The sequence below is a fragment of the Microtus oregoni genome, unplaced genomic scaffold (genome assembly GCF_018167655.1).
Source record: "Microtus oregoni isolate MIOR12 unplaced genomic scaffold, Mior012 000029F_ref0000214, whole genome shotgun sequence".
In the NCBI taxonomy this organism is placed as follows: Eukaryota; Metazoa; Chordata; class Mammalia; order Rodentia; family Cricetidae; genus Microtus; species Microtus oregoni.
In genome coordinates this window covers 26,839,807-26,866,168 of record NW_024543088.1, presented here as the reverse complement: position 1 = coordinate 26,866,168, position 26,362 = coordinate 26,839,807, and the positions used below count along the sequence as shown (strand labels likewise).

The 26,362-nt window shown below is 46.2% G+C and overlaps 1 protein-coding gene across 2 annotated transcripts in view; it reads right to left on the bottom strand.

Annotated features, from left to right (window-relative positions):
- The window catches only part of LOC121464860 (LIM domain containing preferred translocation partner in lipoma), a 601,897-nt gene that overhangs the window by 532,492 nt on the left and 43,043 nt on the right, over window positions 1–26,362 (bottom strand). For both annotated transcript variants that reach the window (XM_041677943.1, XM_041677944.1), the window contains exon 2: window positions 6,569–6,664. The gene's annotated coding sequence lies outside the window, so the exon portion shown is untranslated. The remainder of the gene's footprint in view (window positions 1–6,568; window positions 6,665–26,362) is intronic.

Below are 26,362 nucleotides of genomic sequence, written 5' to 3'. Positions count from 1 at the left end.
TTCCTCTGTCTTGGGCTCCAGGGCTACTAGTAACCTTGACCCTGATTTTAAATCTCTCTTTCCATTGACTTTGAGAGTGGTGATGGGGATGAGCTCCACGGGAACCTGGCACCCACCTATAAGATGACCTGCTGAGCCTGTTCTTAGGAGAAGACTATTCGGGTCAGGGAAAGAGACGGATGTCCTGGAAAGAAACTCTCTGCCAGACATAGGCATTGGCTGAGGTTTCTTGTCTGATCCCGTCATCTCCGTGGCACGGCTGTGCATCAGCTCTCTGTTCCGAATGCAAATGGTATTCATAACTACAGAGACACACTGTCTGAGCCAAGAAACACTGATTTATTCAACTTCTTAGGACACAGTATGACCCAACAGAGGCAGTGCATAACGAAACATAGTGAAGGGGACACGATGGAGGCTCAACGAGCCAATTTTAACTTACTTTGACCTAATCCATTTCTGGAAAAGAAGAAAGGTTAGAAAAAGGAATGAAAACACACCTAAAGGCTACATGGAGTCATTTCAAAGAGCCGAGGTGGGCAGGAGGGAGGGAAAAAAATATTGAGAGGAATTTCACGAATTCTCCCTGCACACTGAGGCAGGTCTGTCCCCTCCCTGGCTCTTGGTGTCTCACCTGCACAGCTAAGGGCTCAGGCAAGAATTCCAGTCATTTCCACCAAAGCAGCTCTGACTGCTGACAAAAGCCAAAAATGGAGAGGTGGGAAAAGGATGGCGTTAGCTGCGAGATGTTGCTTCCTTGCTGTTGTGTGTGCATCAATGTCTTCATCGCAAATTTCTCATGGAATTTTCCTCCAAAAAGGTTCCAAGGCAAACTGATCTTCAAAGATGCTGAGTTTATTCGGTAGCTTCCAGTCATCTGACTCTGAGCATATCCTAGGTAGCCTGGAAGTCTGTACCCAGAAGGCACTCAGATAGTCCTCTATAATCCACAACCTGGAAGTCAAGTCATTTCCCTCCCACTCCCCCACGTGAAACACAACTCACACAGACAAGAGTGTATCATTTCCAGAGTTATTAATAGTAGTAAAATAAAATGAACTATAAAAAAGACTACGGCTTACAACACAAACAAAAAACCTTTGACACTCAGAGAAGTCAACTGCCTTGGAGTTTGCCCCGTGAGCAAATCTTCACAGCAAGAGTGGAAGCCCTCAGAGCAACCTGAGGGGGTTAGTTCCCCCCTGCTGCAGTCATGTGACTGGACTTTGTAGAGAACCTACAGAAGAGACAACAGGTGTGGGAAAGCTCACCTGAAACCTCAGGAGAAGGCCTGAGGGACCCATCTAAGCTGCCAAATCTCTGTCCTATAGAAAGTAGGAATGAATAGATGGTTCTTTTTTCTGTTTTTGTTTATTTGTTTATTTCTTGTTTTTTCCAAGACAGGGTTTCTTTGTGTAGCCCTAGCTGTCCTGAAACTCAAGAGATCTGCCTGGCTCTGCCTCCTGAGTGCTGGGATTAGAGGTGTGCACTGCCAACCACCCGGCTTAAATGGATGTTTCTTCTTTTAGTGGAAAAGTTGGGGAAAATGTTACACAGAAACAGTAACTGATAATACTGCATGAGAGTTTGCAATGTTCAAATTCTAGAATATTTGCTGATTCACCCCACTAAATCTACTATTTTGCATTAAGCCTAGGAATCAGATCACCAGGGTTCCATATCAGGAACTCTGGAAAGAAACACTTTTGCTCAAGAACACAGAACTGCTGTCTACCTTTGGGACACAGAGCCAGGCACACCTTGGCCACGCATACATTACTGTGAATATAACAGCAGGGTATAAAAAGTCAGGGCAGTACTTTCTGCTGAAGCTTGTGATTACAGATGAGCTGGAAACAGAATCACACATGAAATGTTGACATGTCCAGTCAAATTTTTATATTATCCACTTCCATCCTCATATACTGACCAGCTTCTGTGCCACAACTATGGTCACAGGCTCACCATACCATCCCCCGGGGGTCCCTTAGAGATAAATCTTCTCCCTGGAAACTGTCCATAAGATCCTCTCTACTCTCCATGCCCTTTGTCTAGACTCAGGGAGATCTGGGTCTGTGATTTACTTACCTCCATGTCCCAATATAGTAAGGCTTGAAACACATTTTGTGACAAATAAAAATACTGTAACCAATCATTTTCCCATTATGTGGGATGTCTTCTCTCTACATCTCTTCCCACTGTGTGTGACTCTCTTTTCTCTACATCTCTTCCCACTGTGTGTGATCATCTTCTCTCTGTTTTTCTTCCCATTGTGTGTGACCATCTTCTTTATGCACCTCTTGCCATTGCATTGTGTGAGTCTCTTCTCTCTTCATCTCTTCCCACTGTGTGTGACTGTCTTCTCTCTACGTCTCTTCCCATTGTGTGATCATCTTCTCTCTGTGTCTCTTCCCATTGTGTGTGACTGTCTTCTCTATGCATCTTTTGGCTTTGTGTGTGTGTGTGTGTGTTACTCTTCTCTTTGTATCTTCCCTGAAAGTTACAAGCTTCTAGAGATCAGGGAGTGAGCCTAACTCGCCATTGTATCCTAAGGAGTCTAAGACTGGGCTGTGCATGGAGCTCAGTGCCAGCTTGCTCCTCATACACAAAGCCATGAGTTCAATCTCCAGGACTCCAGGAAGGAAAACAAAAAGACTCTGTAGTTGCTAACTTTCTGACAAAGACTAGACTCGGGGGAGAAAATAATGGCATACACTATAACAAAAAGTAGTTGTGCAGCAATGGCATAATACACTTAGCAGCACAGACTTTTAACACCTTCTACCACAAAGGAACCAATGAAAAAGAACTCTTAAAAACAACTCTGATCTCCTAGGTCCATAGCAAGGAAAGAAAGAGGCAACCCCACTGCACCAAAAGTCAAGAAGGCTGAAAAGGGATTCCTCTGCCTTTTCTTTCCCAGCAATCCTATCTCCTATAAGCAATCCCCCCTGCATTACAGGAAGACCCACTGACTCTGGGAGACTGCATGGGCCTCGGTTCCCACTCAGTAAGTCCCCTTGTAATTTGTGAAACAAGTAAATAAAAATGAAACCTGGCCTAGCAGATGGTGACAAATACTCAGAAGCCACCTGGCCAAGGAACTGCAGGGAGCCAAGACACATACCTCTACCAGAAATGACCAACGCTTTGCTTCCGGCAGACTCTAATACCTGGTAGCTCTTAAGACCAAAACGGAAATATTAAAACTGAGAGGCCTTGGCTACAACAATTGTACATGGATATCCAAAGAGGGAAATCATTTCCTTCCTGACTCCCACTGGGCCAGGCATGCTTGGGGCAGAAGGCGTGATTACGAGAACAAAGCAAGAGTCCCACAGGCTAGACTACGACTTCTCTAGGTACTCAGTTTCCTAGGTCTCTGCATCTACCTGCGACACCTCTTCCAGCTTTAGGTGTCAACTTTAATGTTTAAAAAAAGAAAAAAAAAAGCTCCAAATTGAATTTCTTTCCAAGACTCAGAACGCATTACTGCTCACCCAGTCTTGGTGAGGACAGGGTCTGGGCATGGAGAAGGATGAATGGCAAGCATAAATACCATGTCCGCGACACAGTGCTAGACGCAACCTTTACGGTATCTTACTTCCCTTTTAACTCATTTTGAATCTTGAAGGAGAATACAATTACAACAACCTATGAAGGGACCACACTTGATAAAGTACTACCAACAGGCTTGCACAAAGCAAACCTAAGGGGCCAGCAAGACAATCAATGTGACCTACAATTCTGGGATCCAGAAGATGAAGGCAAGAAAAGGCTAACATTGGGCAGGTTTTCTGTTCGCCCATCCTGCCATACTCTGCCACTGCACACACTCACAGTACATGTCTGAAGCTTCGCTGCTCTCAAAAGCCTCCTTGTGTACAGTCATCTGGTTAGCCCTCATAAAATCATGCAATCCAGCTGTAAAACAACCCCAACAGAATTAGTCAGGACCTGGTAGAGCAGCCTTGGGGAAAGGGACACTCCCAACCTTCAGATTTAGATTTATTCTTCTATCCATGAAAATGTGTCATGTAATTATTATGCCCCACTAGACTATGGGACAGAGGCAGAGAGTGTCCTTTTGGCTGGGTATTCTATTTTCTAAAAAACTATTTATTTGTATGTACTTCGGTGCCTGCATGAATGTCTGTGTGAGGGTGTCAGATCTTAGAGTTTCAGATAGTTGTGAGCTGCCATGTGGGTGCTAGGAATTGGACCCAGGTTCTCTGCAATAGCAGTCAGTGTTCTTAACCGCTGAGCCATCACTCCAGCCCCGTGGGGATCATATTCTTGAAGGTCAAGATTGTGTATGACCCAGTATCCTGCCTTTTCCAATCGCGCTCTTATAACTAGCTCTTCATGGCACATCATCTTGGTCTTCTCAGAACCTCTGCATAGTCCAGCTGACTAGCATCCATTCCAAAAGATGCTGTGAGCACTGAAGCATGACACCAATGAGGGCTGGGAGCAAGGCTTCTAGTCCTTTCTCCCCAAAGGCAGAATTGCTCTGAGGAGCCACTTCATCTGTGCTGTGTGACTGCCAGGAGGTTTGAGTAGGACAGTCTCCGGTGTGTATATTCCAAGTATCATAGTCCCAACCTTTCGGCCTCAGTGACAGTTCATCACTGGGCAGTAACCAAAACCTCTGTGAATGTGGCCACAAGGCTCTCTTCTCCTCCAAACAGGTAAGCAGATGTCTTCAGCCTGGTCACTGGGCAGTGATCTACTAACCATAGGGCAAATACCTTGAGGATGAGAGAGTCAGCAACCAAAAGGGGACAGAGCAAAGAACACGGCAGAGCATCAGAGATGACATCCTACTCAAGTGGAGCCGAAAGTCATCTCCCTCTGAACCAGGTCTTCTGGGATTGCAAGGTCACCCTTCCACCTGGTTCTAAATAACGTATGCCCAGGTAACATGAGGGCTTCAGAAGCAAGAGTCACCATTGAATCATAACAATGTAAGGATAACAGAAACTTCCGAGTCTCTTCCAGCTGCCTCGTTTAAGGCTGTCTTTCCTGTTCTACAATTACACCACTCGAATTCATTAAACCCAAGTTCAAGACAATGGGGATGGTCTATTGGGATCTCACCAAGGCCAGCTGGCCTAGGTCTGAAAAAGCATGGGATAAATCCAGACTAGCTGAACATAGCGGACAATGAGGAATACTGAGAATTCAAGAACAATTGCAGTGGGGTTTTGATCCTACTGCACGTACTGGCTTTGTGGGAGCCTAGGCAGTTTGGATGCTCACCTTACGAGACCTGGATAGAGGTGGGCAGTCCTTGGGCTTCCCACAGGTCAGGGAACCCTGATTGCTCTTCGAGCAGATGAGGGAGGGGGACTTGATCGGGGGAGGGGGAGGGAAATGGGAAGTGGTTGCGGGGACGAGGCAGAAATCCTTAATAAATAAATAAATTTAAATAAAAAAAAAACCCAAGTTCAAGGCTACCACAATTTCTGTTTAAACACTGAGAAACTCAAAAGGTGAAGCAGGTAATATACCTTTCCATTGATGCTGCAACCATAATGGGGGGGATATATATTCAAGCCCATGTTTGAGATTTTAATAAATACCGTAAAGTCAAAGACAAAGAGTGCAGGTTACCGATGCTATGGACACCAACCCTCCGCGAAAAGGAGTCAAACAACGATGAGGAAAACAGAATGACAAGACAAGGACGAAGTCAGTTACATTTTCAAATCAAGTTGGCTTTTTTCCAATCACAATAACATTCGCTGTGTTTTGGAAAACTCCACAACACCCATAGTGGGATATATTATTTATGTAGTTTCATGTCAATCCTTGCAGTACATAGGGATTGATCCTCATCATGGAAACCACAGAACTACAGTCAGTAGAAGCAAGAATCCCCCAACTATTTCCCTCAGCTTGTTACCCAGGCGCCCCAGGTCACTCCGTATCCTTCGTAACAATGCACCTATGAACTAGAGAGCCGAAGCAAAAAAAGGTATCTATTACCACTTTCCTTTCAGACGGACGGCAACAAAACCCACACTCAATTAGCACCGGAACACTAGCAGGTCGTTAAAACAGGGGCTTCCACACTCTGCCAAGGCTAAGCTAGCCCTCTCCACCTCCAAAGGTTGATGGGAAAATAAAATGAGATTGCCAAAGAAAACAGCACATCACACAGGAGCAAACAAGAAATATCAGCTTGTTCCCTGTCATCTTCATGCCAGTCTTTCAAGTTCAATGACACTCTACTTTCTGCCAAAGGAAAAGGAAGGGAGCCACACAATTACTGGCAAGATGAAATCATTGCCACTGAGTTTTCCTCCAGTTTCTCTGTACGCCACCTTGTCAGAGGTGAAGCTCACCTTTGCCGTGCCACAGATTTTATTGACATTTTTATATCTGGTCTGTTGCCATGAAGCCAATTCAGATAATGATGATGATGATGATGATGATGATGATGATGAACATTTTAGAATTATCCAGTTCTCAACTCTTGCTCCCAGAACCCGTTACTTTGCAAAACTGATCAAAACATGTATTTTGCTATTAAAAAAGAAGCATATTTCTGTGTAGCACTCACCAGCTAAGGGAAAATTCCTCCTCTCCAATGAGGGACCAGGGAACGATGTCAAATGCAGAACCAGCTGACTCTCTGCTTCTCTGATTCAGTTCCCACCTGTGGAAAACAGAGAGAGGAATGGCTGAGGCTCCGGGCTCCAACCAGCAACAGGACAACTTCCTGGGCTGACAATGTCCCTGACTGGACCATACTGGATGATGTCTGACTGACTTCCAAACCCCCCCTATCCTCCAGTCAGTACCAGGCACTCTTGTTTGGCAGGTTTGTCTCAAAGGAAGTGGGAAGAGAATGCTCCCACTCTTCGTCTCCAGCACTCCTGGAAAACAGGCCCATCTAAACAACACAAGTCCAAGACAGAGCAATTAAGGAGGGAAAAAAAAAAAAAGACATAGTGGCCCTCTGAATTTCAGTTTCCTTCCCTGTAATATGAGAACAAGGGAGCCATAGAGAGCTGTGAAGTCTTAATATTCCTTGGTAAATCCTCATTGCAGACTCATCTCATTGAGAAATATGGCTCTTTTCTTGGGATTATAAAATGTATATTCCAGAACTGTGGACTATTGCAACGCTTGTCCAAGGTTCATGGAACTGAAACTCATCAGGAAATTCCACCCTCATTCTCATAGAATCTTTGAGCATCTTCTAAACAATCATATAATTGCTCCATGTCCCTGATATCAGTCTTCCGATCTGTGTATAAGCTTAGAGTGGCGGGGGGCGGGGGGACCTCAAAGTGACTTCCCCAATTCTTCCACCACAAGAGAGCCAGGCACCAGGACAGGGAAATGGCCATCACTAGTAACAGAGGATTTGGGGCTCAGTCCACTACATATAGTTACTGCCCATCTTTAACAGAGACTAATGAGGCCAGGAACCTGCCTTAGTTCTTACACACTCAAGTATACCTCAACAACAGAAAGAAATTCCATAAGGAAAATGGAATTCACTCAAGACGAGCCCTCTAAAGCCATTCATTCCTGAGAATTTGAGGTCTTCAGAATACCAGAAATCTCGAAAATCATCTTTACCAGAGACAGGACTTCAAAATTGCTGAGAAACTGATCAGTAAGAGGCCAACTCTACCACTATGGACAGTGAAATCTGATAGAAAAAAAAAAATACCTCCAACCCAAAACCTCATAAAATCAAAGCTCCTTATGGAGAGCAAGGGGTGAGGGAGGGAAACCCAAAACAGTTTCTATGAGAGGCAAAGGGCTTCTGACTCCCTAGATTTCTAAGCCTCAATAAAAGACACAGTCCTCTAGCCTTGGCCCCGGGGGAGTCACATCCACTCTCCAGCTTCCTCCTGTGTGCCAGTGTAAGTGGCCGCCCTTTCCCAGAGTCAACTTCTCTTCTAATAATTTTCTTCTCCATTGCCGTAAAGAGAACAAGCCGCTTTGCTAAAGAACTGCTGTGAAATGATTGAGGTTCCCATGCAAACAAACCATTAGTAGAGTTCAAACGCAATTTAAATTACCAGTTGTTAAAGTGCTCCTCAATCTCGCAGTAAGTTTCCAAGGAGAATTATATGCTATATACTGTTTAATTGGTTGTTTTCTATTTTTTAACATCCTTTTATTCCCTCCACCCTTATATTTCAGAAGTGTCTATAAGAGCTTCCCTTTAAAAAATTATACATTGTTGAAGAGATTAAATGTAAAGATTGAAAAGTGTCAGAGAAACAGCTGCAGGAATGTGCAGCTCAGCAGAAACTCATAGCTTGGAGACTTTGAAAAAAAATGTAGAATTTTAGAACCTTAGAAATCACCAACAGGGCCGGCACTCTTACCAGGTGAGTAGGCTAAGGACCTGGAAGTGAAGGGAGGGGCCGGTCTGAAACCTTCTCCCTGGAGAGTGACTTAGTCAAGGAAGACAGCTCCCAATTTCTAGCCAATGGACATCTTTTTCACACAGAGTCTGCAGGTTCCAGAAGATGGTGAGAAACACTAGTGAATGTGATTTGTCACTTAGATGGTTTTTTTTGTTTTTTTTTTAATTTATTTATTTATTAAGGATTTCTGCCTCCTCCCCGCCACCGCCTCCCATTTCCCTCCCCCTCCCCCGATCAAGCCCCCCTCCCTCAACTGCTCAAAGAGCAATCAGGGTTCCCTGACCTGTGGGAAGCCCAAGGACCGCCCACCTCTATCCAGGTCTAGTAAGGTGAGCATCCAAACTGCCTAAGCTCCCCCAAAGCCAGTACGTGCAGTAGGATCAAAAACCCACTGCGATTGTTCTTGAGTTCTCAGTATTCCTCATTGTCCGTCACTTAGATGTTTTAAATGAAACTATGGAACCCTCTTCACATAACCTCCTGGCTTCTGAAGTGGAAATGAAAAATGTCTCCCCAAAAGGGAGGAAGAGACACAAACAAAGGCTGGAGTGGGTGCGAAGAAGCAGGGAGAAGGCACATTCTTGGCAGCGAATGCCAAGAAACTCATCTGGACTCCCCACTATCAAAGGGGTCGCAACTGCAGATTGCCACTGCTTGATCTGGCCCTAAACTAGCCGCCGCCATGGTGAAAGGGGACAGAGAGAATAAAGAAAGCCAGGGCACGTGGGTAAATAGAAGGGTTTCTAAAAGCCGTCAGTAGCACAGTTTCAAATCCGGGGCTTATGGAAATGATGTGAACCTCTCTGAGCTCAAGTTCCCTGTCAGCAAAACAGGGCCTACACTACCTGTCCTTCGGGGTGTGGACAACCACTTCCCTGAGTTCTGCACTCAGCAGAGGCACTACAGAGGCACACATGCGCACTGAGGTCTCTATCACTTCTCAACGGCTATGGACCTACAGACAAATTATTTGGATTAAAAACTTAATATAAATCATTTATGTTCTCTAAGATAATGTGATGGTCCTCCAAAGTAAATTTATTTATGTTATTATTTTCAAAAACACAATACATGAATGCTTTACATATTTTTTCCTTCTAACGCAAGCTGCTTTAAAAAAAAAAAACGCTACTTTCAAAAATATTTCCAAACCTAATTTTTGATCGCACATTAATCAGCTTCACATCCAAAAATCTTCTTTAAACTCTATCAACACTGAGGAAGAGCTGCTACCTCACAGAGGAGCCTGAGCACTGGAGTGCACATCAAAGGTTTGGGGGATTATAGCAGCAATCTTAAACCAGACTCTTCAAAAACCAAACTCTGTGACAAGGGTTTTATTAATTATAGTCACAAATAGAATATTGACATTTATTCTTCTTCTCAGGGCAGAAATATACCTTTTTAAAAAAAACTGCCATTTTCACACTTTGAATTGCTTTGGTATAAAAATAATGGCTGCCTTTTTTTTTTTTTTAGCATTCATGTAAGAAACCTGCAAATCTGTTGTCTATCCTACTTTGCTGTGAAGTTCTTAAGTAAAAAGCTCAGAGGCCTGGCATGAATCAGATACACCTATAGGAGTCCAGAACAGGCCTGAGAAAGGACGGCCATGACATAGCATCAGATCAATTCTAAAACAGATTTCAAACGGCTGCGTTCTTGATCAAACAAATCCTGAGTAAGCCTGGTATCGACTTCTGAGCCTCCTGGGACAGCTGTTAGTTGACATGATGGCATATTCCTTGCAGTCAGTGCCCAGAAAACAGATACTTACCAGTAGTCGGGCTTTGATGAAGCAGTGTGGACCTAGCAGGCTCAGGTGCCGACACGTGTCTAGATTCCCTGAATGCTTGAACATGCAAGACTGGGTGAAAAGACCGTAAAAGCAAGTCTGTGCCATGTTCTGCTGAGGTGGCGGCTTTGCAAGGAAGCCTGAAAACCCAAGAGGGCTTCTGACTATAAAGGAAGACAATGGGCACAGGGGACCAAGTTGCACGGGCCTTGAGGATAAAGTCAGGCTATTCTCAGAGACCCTAGTAAGAACAGCAGCACGTAGCTAAAGCTGGAGACAGATGTTACAGACAGAACATGGAGGACTTGGTATCCTGGCCTAAAGGACTTGAATTGTAGACTCATGGTAGGTGCTGCATTTGAGGGACTGATACAAGAAAAAGCTAAACAACTGAACTATCATTTTAATAAAGATTCCTTTCCATAGTCAACCTTCCATAACAACAAGATATGAACATGGAAGGGATTTTCCCAGAGAAGATGGCTTCTGAGTGGACTCTTAGCCTTAGCTCCACTACTCCTTCCTTCTAACTCTGCAACTCTTACAGGAAAGAAGCCAGGTCATGCCCAAGCAAGACCCCGACTCTGCCATGAGGGACAGCTAGCACTATGAGCTTCCAATAGACTGAGACTCCCAACTGGGCTAAGACTCTCTACTGGCTGAGACTCTCGATTGGCTGAGACTCCAGATAGGCAGAGCAGCGCTAGACTCTTCCCTATCTCTCAAGAAGCAGTATCCCACCAGATCCATCCCTGTGTGTGCTGAGAATCCCACAATAGAAAACTCCTTCCAGGCCAGCCTAGCACACTAAAGTGGAACCTTCAGTTAACAATGCCCTAGCTGGATGTGCTCAATTAGGATGTATAGAATTGCTCTGTCCTTTAAAGGAGTCCTGGCAGCAATTCCATCCATCCACAGACCCAGGAAATGAAATACTCTCTGTGCCCTGAAGCAGCTCCATATGAAAGGGGAAAGGGCGAGGGCTGAGGAAGAAGCACAGGCCAAAGCCCAAGTCCCAGAAACACTATGACACAGGTGATCAGTTAATTACACCCATGTCATGAAAAAGAAATTCAGTCATATGTTTCTGGCATGTTTCAGCTCACAGCTAGGAAGTACCACAGCCAGGAGCCAAGCCGGGATCTTGTGTTTCTAAGCATGAGCATATACACTCGGCTGCCTGTAAACGCAGCAGAATCTCTGTGAGGGCAAAGAAGGTGGTGGTAGGGAGCAGATGGTGACAGCGACTGATTGCTCTATAGGACAAGAGTTCTAGAGAGAGAGAGAGAAGTGAGCTCATCTCACCTCTACAGCAACAGCGAGAGCGGAAGCATGGAGGTGGGCAAGTGCAGGATGTCTGGGGAGAGGCAGAGAATGCGCTGTGAGACAAGGGTATCGCTGGAGTCTAAGGTAGACACACACTTTGATTCCAGTTATGAGAGGCGCTCAATAGTAGGGACAAGAGTATCGCTTCAAACTGTGACTACTAGAGAAACCACACATCTCAAAGAGAACCATGGCACAGTTTCAGTTTTCCTTGGGATTCCATGTTCCAAGGTGGGGCAGGGTTTGGGGGACCACATAGTATTTCAGATCTGGGCCAGGAAACAAAGGAGCCCTCGAGTTTCTTTGGGCTTATAAAGAGTAGGATGCTGTGTGCAGTTTTGACGTTTTAGGGGTAGGAACATCCTAATCTTGAGAAAAGACACTAGTGAACCGGGCCCTACCTGGAGTAAGTGCCCAGGTTCTCTGAACACAGCATGGGGAGTGGGGTGGGGATTAGAGTAAAAAACTATACTCCACTCAGTCATGGATTTCTCCAGTTTCACCTGCAGAGTCTTTAGCAAGTCACCTCCTTTAAACAAGGACACAGTCATAAGATGAAAACGACACTTCCAGAGCCAGGTTACAGTGAAAGCAAGGAATCTGTGAGGCTGACGGTGAAGACATGTGTTCCTGCATGTAAGCTGACCTACGTGTCACAGGTGCTCCCCCTCCAGAAGGCACCGCGCTGATACAGTGTAGCGTGAAAGCTACTGGTCCTCCAGGAGAAGCGGTCTAAATCCAGAGTTGTCAACAGTTTCTTCTCCTGCTGAAAATGGAGCTTTATTCCCCAGGCGAAGCCATTACATCTTTTTGTGCCAAATTGTTTTCATCTTTTAAATGACCCGGTAATCCCACTTTGGGCAATATACATCAGGGAATAATCCAGAAGGGAAAAAAGACGGCAATTTGTTCAGAGATGTTATTCATAGTGCTATTTCTAGTTCTTTATATATCCCTCTATTATAGCACTGATCTCACCGGGCTGCAATTATCCACTCCCCTTCCATACGCCTCCAAATTATCTCTGAATCAATCCCCAGCACCTAGCACAATGCCTGGCATACAGTAAGAACTCAATAAATGTTTGTTGACTGAATGGGTAGTATGAAAGAAATTTTGAAGAAAAAAAAAACGAATGAGCACAAACAAAGCACAGTTTTTTAAGAGATGGTGTTAAACTCATTTCTTTTCCCCTTTTTAGAAAGCCTGGTAACTTTAGACTGTAAACTACTGGAAAAGAACCATGTAGAGAAGCCTCAGGAATGACTATCCACACACTTAGGACATTTTGAATAATGTTCAGAAACAGACAGCTTTAGTAGAGGTGACCAAGGGTTAACCAGAGGCATAGGACCCATGCAAGGTCATTTTGGCTTGGTGACTAGAGGTAAGGGCTTAGTCACTGTAGCTTCTCAACCTGATTCTGACATTATTTGTTGTGGGAATTTGACTAAACCACTGCCTAACCACTCGGAGACCTTTCTCTACGCTAAAAAGCAGGGGGACTTTCTGGAAAGCCCAGCTCATTCACAGGAAGTCTAGGGAGAACCAGGCAAGAGCAAGCTAAACTCAAGTGAAGACAGGGAGGTGGTCTCCTTGTCACAGCCGCTAGCCACAAGGGGTTTTGATGCAGCAGCCCCTCTGGGATCTTTGCAGGTCCGTTTTATATGACAGAGAGTGTGTTTGTTGCTAAAGGTCTAAAACAAGAGACAGAAATCTCTTCATGAACACAAAACACATTGAAAAAGAATTGGAGACATAGCTCAATGGTAGAACACACATGTGCTGGACAAGACAAAAAGAGAACACGATAAATATAACAGCTCAGAAGGCTTAAAGAAGGAATACTTTATTAAAAAAAAAATCCTGAGAGAGCAAAGGCAGCTACACATTCTGAAGGCCTTGTTTGGGGGCATTTTTATTGCTCTGAGGTAGGAGTCAGAAGCCAGAAGCCGCTGCACCCTCAACTGCTTGGCTAGAAGCTAGAGATTTGAATTCAAAGTCCATACTCTTGGGTCTGGAATTCTGGTAGCTTCTCCACAAAATAACACTGATGTGTCTGTTTGCAGCTCTGGGTCCATTCAGCCTGACATTTCTCCAAAGGAATCACTCGATCAAATCCTGAATTTCTCCCTCCTCCATCCCACTGCCACAGCACTGCTCCAAGGCAGCAGCAACCACCCCACCCCCACACACACACACACGCACACAGCACACACACACACACGGAATGGGCCAAACGTCTCTAAGCTTCGCGCTTCCACTATTGTCCTCACCTTTCAAAGAACTCCTCACACAGCTGTCAGAAAGACATTCATAAAAACATAACTGGGGGGGGGGGGGCGGGCAGGGGTAGCAGCAGACCTTGACTTGGGCACTTGGAAGCAGTCCCATGGTTTCCTCGCACCAGGCAGCCCCCTCCGGTTTGCCTCTGCTGCTTTTGCACCTGCAGTCTGGAGCTGCTGGTACAGCAAGCCCGAGTTCACACACGAACTCCTTCCCACTTTGTGCCGGCTGCCCACTGCCTGCACGCAGGGCCCTCGCCTCTGTCCTTTCCACGGCTGGCCCAAGTCACTCAGATGCAACTGCAACAGATCTTGCGGAGCCCCCCCCCCACGCTCAGCCCTTTGTGACTCTAGATTACTGGCTACTCCCCCTCATTTCCAGGTTTATTTCTCATCTCCTCCCCCAGCACACCCTTGCTGCTCTGCATATTTAATTATGCAGGCCGCACCCTGTGCTGGGACACTGCCTGTGATAGAGCAAGGCACAGGAGCAGAGACTCTGAGGGTCAATAACGTTAGGAGACCAAGGACATAGCTCGGTCCGTAAAGGATTGAGTCCAAGTCCTAGAACCCAGGCTTTAAAAAGACAGTCACGGGATCACACATTTGTAATTCAAGTACTGGAAAGATACTTCGTGAGTTCCGGGCAAACACGAGATCCTATCTTTAAATTAAAAAAAAAAAATTAAAAACTGGACAGCTCCTAAAGATGTCCTCTAGCCTACACACACCACACACACACACACACACACACACTCGCAGACATGGCAGTTAATAAGATTAGACGGATGCATGACACAGGAGAAGCCTGGCAGATTGGTTAAGGGAAAATGTTAGACTTGCGCTAACCCCTGGCCCTCACAGTCAAACAGACCCAGACCACTGAGCCTGTATGCGAGGGCTAGTGAGGGACCTAGGCAGCTTCTCACACTTCCTTAGGCATTGCTTTCCTTATAGGTAAGTTAGGATCGGAACATCTACCTTCTATCGTGGGAATATTAGAGGTAATTACAGACTGGCTACTGTAGGGCTCGGCACAGAAGAAGTATCTGCTGTCCACAGCACGGTGTCTAGGCAAGACTCAGAAAGCAGCGATGTGCTCCGCGAGCCAGACACAGATGAACAGCAGTCAGTCAAGTGCTCCCTCCTGTACCCTCTTCCTCCTTCTCCCTAGCTGAGCAGAGCCATTCATTACAAGGGCCTCTTCTGCCTTGCTCGTAGAACACCACTGGGTGCACGGTCGGGGGGGATTCTAACCCTGCAGAGTCATCTACCAGGACAAGAACGCTCTCAAGGCCTCCTGCACAGCACACTGCTCTGCAGCACAACAGACGGACTCGCTAAGGGCTGGCTCTCTGCAACACGGCAACCCATGCTATCTACACACAGTCCTACATGCAAAGTATTTATTCCAGACTCTGTGGACCACAGGAATGTGACAAGCCAGTGGGTCACACTTCAAGTCCAACCATAGCTCTGCTCTGCAGGGTAAGGCCACCCCTCCCCAAGTTCCCACGCACATCCCCTCTGGTCTGAGCTTTCCCCCTAATAAGCAGACAACACTCGCAAATTATCTTTCTACCCAGCCGAAACTAGGCCTCAGGTGGGAACAAATATCTGTTTAAGTCTGTTGTCTGTTGGCGTGAGTTTAGGAACAAATAAGAATTTTCCTGTGGATGACCCCATTTTCTAAATCTATCCATGAGAATTGCTCCCCTGGGAAAGCAGCTGTCCCCACCCCAGACGGAAGTACGCATGGGCCTCACACTATTTCCCACCGCCGTCCCTGTGCCAGCAAGCATCCCAGGTCGGCTAGCAGAAATGCCATTGGCAATAATGATGTACTCACGTGAGGAGGTCACCACCACGGCGGGGGGCCTTCACTGCCCTGGCTCCCTCTCAGGAAGCCTGACCCAGGAGAGAACCAAGCAGGGGTGTTCTCCAGAAGTCTGAGGGGAACTGAGCTGAGGTGCCTCCCAGAACAAGGGGCAGAGGCACAGAGGGGGAAGGGCAGGAGGCGGGGGGAGGGGGCTCCACTTGGTTTCTGGAAACAAGAATTCAAATCCTGCTTCTCCCAAACCCTGAGTCACCTCCTTCCCTTCCAATAGATGAGTGTGGAGGGTAAACATTTCCATATATGGAGAAGAAGGCTGGAGGATGTCAGAAAATCAGCCTTCTCTCTGGCACTTCAAGAGCATGCCCCACACAAGGCAGCCCTCCTTAAGCTGAGTAAATCATTAACCCCCACAGATATGGAGTCTCAGCTACTACTACGCCATACAGAGAGACACGGAGTATCAACTACTACTGCTGCAACACACCACACACACAGAGAGAGAGAGAGAGAGAGAGAGAGAGAGAGAGAGAGAGGATCCTGTTCCTGGAAAACAGTCTCCCACCCAACAGAGCAAATGGCTGGTTTGAAAGCTTAAAGTCTACCTGAGAAATGGGGCTGTCCAGACTGCCACAAAATGCCTACAGATTGGGAGAAAAATCTTCGCTCGCTATTCATCTGAGAGAAGATTCATGTCTAGAATAATCGAAGGACTCAACAAAGTAAGCAACACAAAGTTGAAAAACCCGAACCAGGAACGAACGGGCAGAAGACACCGCTTTCAAAAGATGCAACATGATGGCCGACAAGCGCAAGACGGTCCACGTCACCAACCCTCAGAGGACTGCGGACGGGAACTACACTGAGATTCCATCTCACGCCAATCAGTACGTCACTCTCTACCAACAACTGCTGCGTGTATGTGGACAAAAAAGAACGCTTAAACGCTGTCGGTGGGATGAAAACTCGTCCAGCCACTATGACAACCAAGATAGAGGTCCCTCACAAAGCTAAACTCGGAACTACCATGAGATCCAACAATCCTACTCCTGGGTGCTTACCAAAACAAAGCTCCCAGCCACCATGCTAGAGAGCTACTCCAACGTCCGTGTGTACTACAGCAACATTGACAGTAACTAAGAAACAGAACACAAAGGCGTGGATGAAGAAAATGTGGCATATATGCATGACGGGGTATGTTGGCATTCACAAAAAAGAATAAAGTTATGCCGCCTGCAGGAAAACAGATGCAGCTGGAGACGGTCACACGAAGAGCATTATGCCGGTCTCAGGGAAACATAGGATGTTCTTTCTCATTTGTGGTCCCTCGACTTTACATAGACACAAAATCACTTATGTATATATAGCATGGACACGGAAGAGAAAACCTGTCTATGTGGACAGCAACTAATTCAAGGTGGGAATGGGGAGGAAGGAAAGGGAGGGGTGGAAGGAGAACATAATTGTGTCGAAGTGTCCTACCACAACCCAGCACTGTGTACAATGATCATAGACAACATTAAGTTAGAGTGGAAAAAAAATCAATACCTTACACGTCATAGTACACATAAAAATACATGGCATTTTCAGCAGCCCATGGGACACAGACACTGAAACAAGTCTCCGCAGACCTCTGGGCTGGGCAGCTTCCTGAGCACTCGGTTTAGCGTGAATTCTCATCACGAGGCAGACATCAGGATCCCTGATGCAGTCAAGCCGGACTCCTGACAGAGCATGATTGCTAGGGGAGGAGAAGGCAAACCAGATAGGAAAATGTGTGAAAATCAACTCTAACCCCGAAGTTCCGTGTCATGTGTGATGACTACATAAGAGCCGTAAAGCTAATCAAGAATGAATCTGCTCTCAGGGACTCAAGGCCAAATCAAAGGAGAAAGAATGAAAGGCAGACATGAGAATCAGTGGGTGCTGGTGGGGACTGTTCTCCAGTTGTTCCTAAACGGACAAGGCTGTGCCCATCGGTTCTGCTCCGGTGGCTGACATTTCCTTATCCAGAAACTGACCAGCTAGCGCCAAATTACCTAGCTATGTGCTCGAGAAGCGGTTTCTAGTTCTTCAGTCCAAACATTCCCTTCACGCTTATTCTGAAAACTCGCTGCTAGTTTAATAAGCATGTGGACACAAACATAAGTGACCCTGGAAATAGGGAAGACAACCGGATCAGAGCACCAGCAACTGCACACCAGCACCAGAACTCAGTACTCAGTTCCCAAGCTGCAGCCCTCCCAGCCCACCCCAGCAAGGATGGAGGGGAAATGAGTGGTCCTAGTTCTGTCTGGAGCCCAGCTTCCGTTCATGCACAGACAGGAGCATTTCAGAGAGAAATAAGACGTTCTGCTGTACACACTTCTGAGGGAAAGGGCTGAAAACTTCCAAAACCAAGTTCCAAGCAGGGAGGCATCAGGATAAATGTGAAAATCAGAACAAAAGACTCACATTTCTCCTCTACTTTGCAAACATTTAGAGGGTAGTCCCCTTAGTAGCCAAGGGACGTTTCATGTCCTTCGTGTATGTGTTCTTTCTTCCTCCCAGCCAAGGAGCGCCTCTGACCCAATATGCCTGACTGTTCCTGAATCCCCCCGAGCATCCCCACTGTCTCCCATGAGACCGAGATCATATTTCTTACAGCTGTTAATTCCATCTTTGCACAAGAAAGTTCTTCCATATATGGAACCAAACTCTGACTCCCTGGTCTTCAACCTCATGCCCCCGTTCTGCTTCTGAGGAACATATGTCAAAGCTTATCTCACTGGTGTGGAATGTTGGTAGGTAACTGCGTATATAGAAACAAAGCTATCCAAGCCCTCGGTCCACAGTCAACCCTGCCGTTATCCTGACCCCATCATCATGCAACTGTTACCAAGATGAAATCCATTCTTTGGAGTGTTTTCCAATGTGTCAATGCTAAGTAACACATTCAACAAGTACACTGCTATCCTGTGACTCAAAAGTGCCCTACAAAATCCAGTCTCTCCTCTCCTTCACCCATCCACCTCTCTCTCTCTCTCTCTCTCTCTCTCTCTCTCTCTCTCTCTCTCTTTCTGTGTGTGTGTGTGTGTGTGTGTGTGTGTGTAAGAGAGATACAGACAAGCTAGGCAAATGCTCTACCACTGAGCTGAAATCTCCAGCCTTCTTTCCCCTCTTTCCTTTTTACTTTGAAACAGAGGGTCACTAAGTGGCTCAAGATGATCCTGTAACTCACTTCTATACTCCAGGCAGACCTGGAGATTGAAATCCACCTGCTGTGGCCCCCATAGCACCCTGGATTCAAGGGTTGTGCTACCATTCACAGCAAATGAACGTTGGTTCGCTGGGAAACCCAACCCAGCAAACCTTGAAGACTAGCTCTCCATCCGCCTCCACTCCACCAGCACCGCTACATGCCCATCCCTCATGGATGAAGTGTGTAATACAGATCTCACTCTTCAGTATTAGAAGCCAGTCCTGCCTGACCCCAAAATGCACCCTCTAAGGCTCTTCCAAAGACCATTAAGGATGAATCCTGTAGCAAAGGAGGGTTGGCACAATTCTCTGAACAACACGGGTCAGCAAGGTCAATTGCTCATCACAGGGTTGGAGGACCTCAAAGATGTTCAGTGGGGTGGGGGACTATAGTACTTCATGTTCTTCGCGTGTTCCACCATGCATAAATGCCTCCCAGGCGGTCTCATTGACTCTACTCAAAACTGCCTTGAGAGCAACATAATACCCACTGTGCCAACAAAAGGCAGCCAGAGGCTCAGGGCCCACAGGTCCACTTCTGAGGTCACTGCAAAAGAAGAGTAGGCAAAGGAAGCTGGCAGCCCTGAGACTCTAGGTCTGACTGTCCTAGACTCACCGTATGACCTCTGGCTTTCTATTTAACTTTTCTAAGCCTCGGTTTCCACACCTGAAAATCGGAGATTAAAGCCGTGGCTCTGCCTCCCTCTTGGAGCAGTTATAAGGATCAAATGAGCTAATGAGAGAGAGGCCCTCTGGAGAAGAGGTAGGCATTCTCCAAGTGTGAGGGATTACTGGGTGATTACTTGCAAATGACTCTGCATTCCATTACAAATACAAAAAGCAATGAGGTCATTGACAAGACAAAGAAACGCTAGGCCCTGGGAATCAAGGGAGAACCATCCAGGCTCTACAGGTTACGTCTATAAACTGCTCACACTAGGAGCTCAAAGCTCGGCAGCAGCTGTCAGGATCTCAAATTCCAAGTAGCATACATCTACAGGGCCGCTCACGACAAAACGCCTCCCTTTTCAGCTAAAAGCAAAGGCTGGGCAAGAAGGAGGTAACAGAGATAGACGTCTGGAAGACCCCTGAGAGTCTTGGCTCCGGAAAGGTGGCCTTTGATGTTTTCCTTGGAGCAGTTGTTAGAGATACTGGCTCCAGTCTCACTGCAGTACGCCCGTGGGGAAATAGATGTACCGTAAGGAGCTATTTACCAAGGAGCCTGAGGAAGCGTCCAAGCATGAATTAATCAAGGGCATAAGACATTTCAAGTTGCAGATACCAAAAGGATAAGGATCTCCAAGCAGTTAACCCTTCCGGCTCACAGGGGCTCCACCTGGAGTCAGGCACACAGGCACCAAGGCGGCATGCTGCCAGCAACAGAGTGAGCCCTTACATCTGGTCCCTTTACATACCAGCCTTCTACTGGAGACCACCTTAAAGAGGGGTCCCAAGCAGCTCAGAGAGCAAAGCCTCCTATCTGCCTTCTTCCCAAGCCTCTTCCAACACGCTAGTTATCAGGATTCTCTTCAGGTCCCACAAAGAATCCAGCACTCGCTGTCATTTACGGAGGGGCTATAGAGTCCCCAGAAATGCACCTCTGGAGTGGTGAGAAAGCAGTTCAATGCTGTCTCCCCTGCTAGAAGGAAACTACTGTGCAGGGCAGGCTAGAATTCCCTCCCAGTGGCTGGGTCAGACATGGGTCTAGGTATTAAAAGTGGCTGCAGCAGAAAACACCCACGAAGGTGCAAAGGAAAAAGTAGATAAAAAGAAAGCTTCCAGCGTAGGCACTGAGAAGACATGCTGGGGACAGCAGCCGGCTGGAGTCAGTCTACAGGGTACACAGGTCACTGGTGAGGGTTGTCCAGGGAGGTGGACAGAAACAGAGGCAACACAGAGCCCTGAATAAAACCAACTGCTCTGAGATCAAAGAGTGGGGCTTTGCTTTGTTTGTTTCTGTTGCGGAAGTAAAGCCATGATCACACCACTGATAAGATTTTTAAAAATAAGCTTTTGCTCCCCCACTGAGAAATACTAACAGCAGTAACTAGAGTGTGATAAAGGTTTGTTTTATGTTAGCAACTGTACTACAGTTTACATGAACAGGGATTTGTGCGGGGTGCATTATTTAACAGCAGTAATAACCATATGAGCTAGGCACTCTCTTCTCATATTACAGAGGGAATGAATGCTAAAGACAACCTATTGAAATCCCAGAGATGATAAAAGCAAGAGGCTAATATTAACGTGTTCACAGAATAAACTTGAGCCCTCTCAATCCCGAAAGTGCCCTATGTCCCTCTTCTCCCCAATTCTCCCTTCTAGCCCACCTTTTACCCACATCACTTCCCTAAGATAAAATACGCACCCTATAACACATGCACAGTAATCCGATGTAGCACGGCTACCTCCAAAAGTAGGTGACAATAACTACGCCATTGCCAGTGAGCACTCAATGGCTGTGTGTTCTTACACGGACACTGTCTTAGAAGGCTGGGTCAGGAAGATAATATAATATGGGCCATAACGGTTCTCTTTTTCCTCGACAGAAATTAAACCAGCCAAAGCAAGACTGCCAAGGTCAAACGGGAGACCTAGCCAGGGTGACAGGCACAGTTCAAGGACATTGTGCACAGGGCAGCCTAGCCAGAGTCTTCCGCAGCTGCGCAGAGCTGAATGACCCTGAACCTCCAGCTGCAGTTCCCAAGACCTCAGAGGGAGCTCAGAAGATCAAATACTTCCTTGAAAAAGGCAAACAGCCACATCCCACCAAGCCTGGAATGTGAGTTCAAAGAGAGGGTTTCAGCTAGGTGTCAGGGAGTCCAGGCCTTGCAGAGCTGGGTGGCTCCACCCTGCGACCATCACAGTAAAGCTAAGCCACTTGGCCTTGTAGCCTTCATAAAGACTTGTTAGGCTACCATGGTGATTTCCAACCTCTCATCTCTCAGCACAATTCTTCCTTTAAGTGAATACTATGGGATGTTTGATTTTTAAGGCCAGGGAAATCAGAGCTGCCAGCAGGCTTCAAGCCTTCCTTCCTCTCCACTTCTCACTTTATTGGCACCCCAGCTATCAGACCACACTGGAACCTCCACCAGGGCTTGAAAACCATCAGCACTCTGAACTGTTTAAGGACCCTTTATCTCTGATGTCAGTAACGTCAGGGATCTAAGAGGTACCTCCTTCACAGTTTTGTAGTTTTACCTGTATGAGAAGCACACATAGTATGGATGCGGCATAGTACCAGACAAAGAACTCCCAAATAAAGAACGCGGGGTAAGAATCCTATGTTCACGGCTGTGGTGACACACACCTTGAGTCCCAGCACTCAGGAGGCAGAGATAGGTGGATCTGACTTTGAGGCCAGCCTGGCCTACAGTGCAAGTCCAGGATAGCCAGGGCTACACAAAAAAACTCTGTCTCAAAAGTATCTCCTCCAAAAAAAGAATCCTGTTTTTCCAGAAGTTAGGAGTTGCCTGAGATTTTTGTCTAGGGATGGGACCCTGTGAAATAGCACTCTGTTGATATTGACAGCCTTGAAACCAACATCACCAACAAAAATGGATCCAGCAGGTTGTGCTTTTGTGTGGCTGTATACATATTATATGTGTGTACATAGATAACAACAGTAATCAAAGCAAAGGTGACTGAGGGGGCATGAGGGGTTAGAGAGAAGGTGTCACAGCGGGACTGAAGGGAGAAAAGAGGGGGAAATGAGGTAATGCTATTTTAAATAAAAACACATTTTAAGAGAATTCTTTCATTTCTCTAAATCTCAGTTTTCTCACCTATAAAAAAGACAACATCCACCTCAAAAGGCCTTCAAGACAATGACTTCACCTAACAAGTTAGCAGAACGCCACAATACAGGCTGCAGTGATTATCAATTGGTATCTTGGTCATACATGGGAAAGAAGATAATTGCATGCCTCTGTACACTTGTGGACATGTTCAACCCAAACGAACACTCTGGCAGAAGTAAAGAGTGAGTAAGAAAGAAGAATGAAAAAGCCGGAGGGTGTGGCCATTGGGAGGTTTCCAATGCTTGAGTGGGTGGCCCCATACCCATGTAAATATGTCACTAATTGGACGTTGTGGATTATCGGAGGGAAGGAGGCATGGTGAGAGGTTGGGGGAATATGGGGGAAATGAATGGGGGCCAGAATGTATCTGATCTTTCATTGTATACATGTATAAAATTCTCAGAGTTCTCTTTTGTAATTTAGTTTGAGTCCCAAATTCTATGAACAGCTTATTTCCTAATATCTTCAAGTTTATCTTCAGAAACTCTGCAATCCCGGGCCTTTGCGTTCTGACAACAACCAAGACGGTCAAGGATACAGGAAGAAAACGAAAAAACCACTGTTCCAGACCATGAGAAGAAGGGAAAGAATTAGTCTCTGCATATTGACACCAGCATCCAGAGAGTGGTGAAGTGACCTAAGAAGTCCCAGCTGCCCTCTGACCTGCAGGTGCCTGGTGTGCACAGATGGGGTGAGGACAATCCCAACACACACAGAACCAAGGAGTCGCAGGCACCTGATCTCCTCCTGGTACAGTGCACACGTGACCCCTTGGGGATGAAGTGTAGGAACAGGAGTATTTTCACTAACCTAGGCATTTGCTAAAGCTGGGCCCAACAATGACCAGTGCACAGACATCCAAACCATGATCGGAATGTTCCTGTGGTTCTTCACAGTGACAAAGCTTTTCACGTGCCTCCCTTGTTTAAAGGCTTCTTGGCAGATAAAACCACGTTGTCCATCTTACATGGTCCTCTAATAAGTACTTGGGCCAGAAGTCACGTGCCCCACTTAGGACCTGCAGCTTGCGCACTGAACTAACTCACATGCTCTCTTGTGCTCTCCTCTCTCTCTCTCTCTCTCTCTCTCTCTCTCTCTCTCTCTCTTCTCTCTCTCTCTCTCTCTCTCTCTCTCTCTCTCTCTCTCTCACACACACACACACACACACACACAGCGGAGTGCAATTCAAGTTCTACAATTAAAGGGGCCATGGAGGCCCAAGGCCAGCTCACTCAGGACCCTAGGCAAGTCATTTTCATCCTTTTAACCACAGTTTCTTTATCCATAAAAGGAGATTTACCAAGCCGCCCCACGCATCCACGCGCCCTTCCATGTCACCCTGAAAGCTGTCAGAAATGAAACCAGGCCTCGCCTCACACACAGAGACATATTTGGTCAGTTCCATTCCTGAGATTCCCTGCCCAAGCATCAAAGCCATGGAAAACCTACCCGAAGTGTCAGAAACCCACCGGGAGCTCCAAAAGAGGAAAGGGAACAGCCTGCAGCTGCCACTATCCCACAGACCAGCAAGTCGCTCCCCAACAACTGTGAGCACCCTCACAGTGCATGGCACTCTCGTCAGCAAAATGCTGGTCTGAGTGGCAATAACAACCAACTCAGGATGCAAGAGCGTTAACATGAAGAACACAGTATGCACCCAGCATGCCTCATGGCCGAGAATCGAGGCCCCTGATGGTTTACAAGGGAGAAGAGGAAACAACACACTTTTCCCAGAGGACTCTTGGAAGATCTGCTTCTCTGGTTAGCGTAGGCACCCATTGGTACCACCTGGCCACCACATTCTTGTTTAGCTATGAAGGCGATATTGACGTTGAGGCCAGCATGCCCCCTGTTTATTCTACAAAGAGCTAATGCTGTCTGTCAGGCTCTCTCCAGCCTACAAGACCATAGACCTGGCAAAGGCCAGGTGTCATCTAAGCCAAGTCCTGGAAACCATTTGTCTGGGGCACTCAATCACGAGGAAACACAACACAAAACAAATCAAAACATTGCTGATGTTTTTGTTGAGCACGTGATACATAAAGGGAAGGTCCGTACTCGCGAAGACCCTGCTCCAATATCTTACATGGTGTTGTAGTTCCTAAAGACCGCAAAGTCCCAGTGTTTTATGTAATAGCTCCAGTGTCTCCAGAACCCAGCCTCAACCTTCTGCTTCCGGGGTCAATACATCCCACTGCCATCAAGACACTTTCTTTAGGGTGAAGTCTTAGCTCACGAAGTCTCTCCTAGTGCTGCAGCCTCCAACCAAAGATGCATGTTCTGCATATCCCTCGGAGAATACTAGGAACTCTCAGCAGGGTGGGACTGCCTTAGGAGAAGTCTCTCCTAGTGCTGCAGCCTCCAACCAAAGATGCATGTTCTGCATATCCCTCGGAGAATACTAGGAACTCTCAGCAGGGTGGGACTGCCTTAGGAGAAACTAAGTTATTTATCTACTCAATGTCCTGTACAAAAGAACATCTAGCACTCTTAAACATGCTCTCTAAATACCATTGGTGACCTGGCCTCTGGGGACTAAGACAACAGAACAATCCCGTGCCTTTTCTAATCCGCTTAAAAAGATGCTGGTTTGCAAAGGCCCTCACTCCCAGCCTTTTAGTGTGATGCTCTTTCCTAGATTTCCCAACCGGTGTAGAACATCTATCATGATCTTACTTATACTATTCTTACTAGGAAATTTGATTTATTTTCCTTCCCAGTACAGGCTCCTCCAGGAAGAATCCAGGCTAGACCTCTCTCCACAGTGTCAAAGTACGGCTCATGGTCAGGTCTGTAGTCAGTGTTTATTAAAAGCCTGAAAGCAAATTATGTAAAAAAGAACAACTATGCTAGTTCACAGGGCCTCGAAAGAGATTAACATGAACTGGAACATCACAAATAAGCAGCTCTGGTCAAAACTAAGAAAAATACAATTAAGAAACTGAATGTAGGTAAAGAGCCTACTCTTTTGGGATATTAAGCATATTAATTTTATATAAATAAACTTAAATAGAAGGTATTACACTTAATTAGAATACTAAAATATTAAGATGAATTATAAAGATTAAGTATTTCAGGATAATAACTCCTGGGACTTTTAAAGGAACGTGTTAGGGTCACGTAAATTCTCTCCATTGGCTAAGAATCCATTTCCCTGCCCTGAGGTCCCTTGCACTACAAGCATTCCGCTGCAAATGACATGACCCCACCCTCTCAAAGCTAGGAGATGAGGCTCCGTCACTGACATGTACCTGTGTGTGACAGGGAAGCCAAATCTTCCTGCTGCTCTCTCTGTTCCCAAAGGGTAGAATGCAATCAGAGTCAAACAGCCTCTGCACTGGCAGCCAACCCAATCATGGCCAGTCACCAACCAAGAGGGCAGCGGGACAGCCAAGTTTCAAATACCTCCATAGTGGCTTTTCCTAAACCCACTTTCACTGTCCCTAGGTCGTGGCAGTAATCAGTTTGGAAACTCAACAGCTCGAGATGCTACCTTCTGTCTCCACTGCTCGCATCTTTCCAACAATTTTGTTAGCACCTCTGGCTCTGAATTAATTCCTTTCTACTTAAAGTATAAAGAATGCTTCCTCCAGAGGTTTTCTAATAGATACAGAAGGAAAAGAAAGAAAGAAAGAAAGAAAGAAAGGAAGGAAGGAAAAGAAAAGAACTGGTTACTTGAC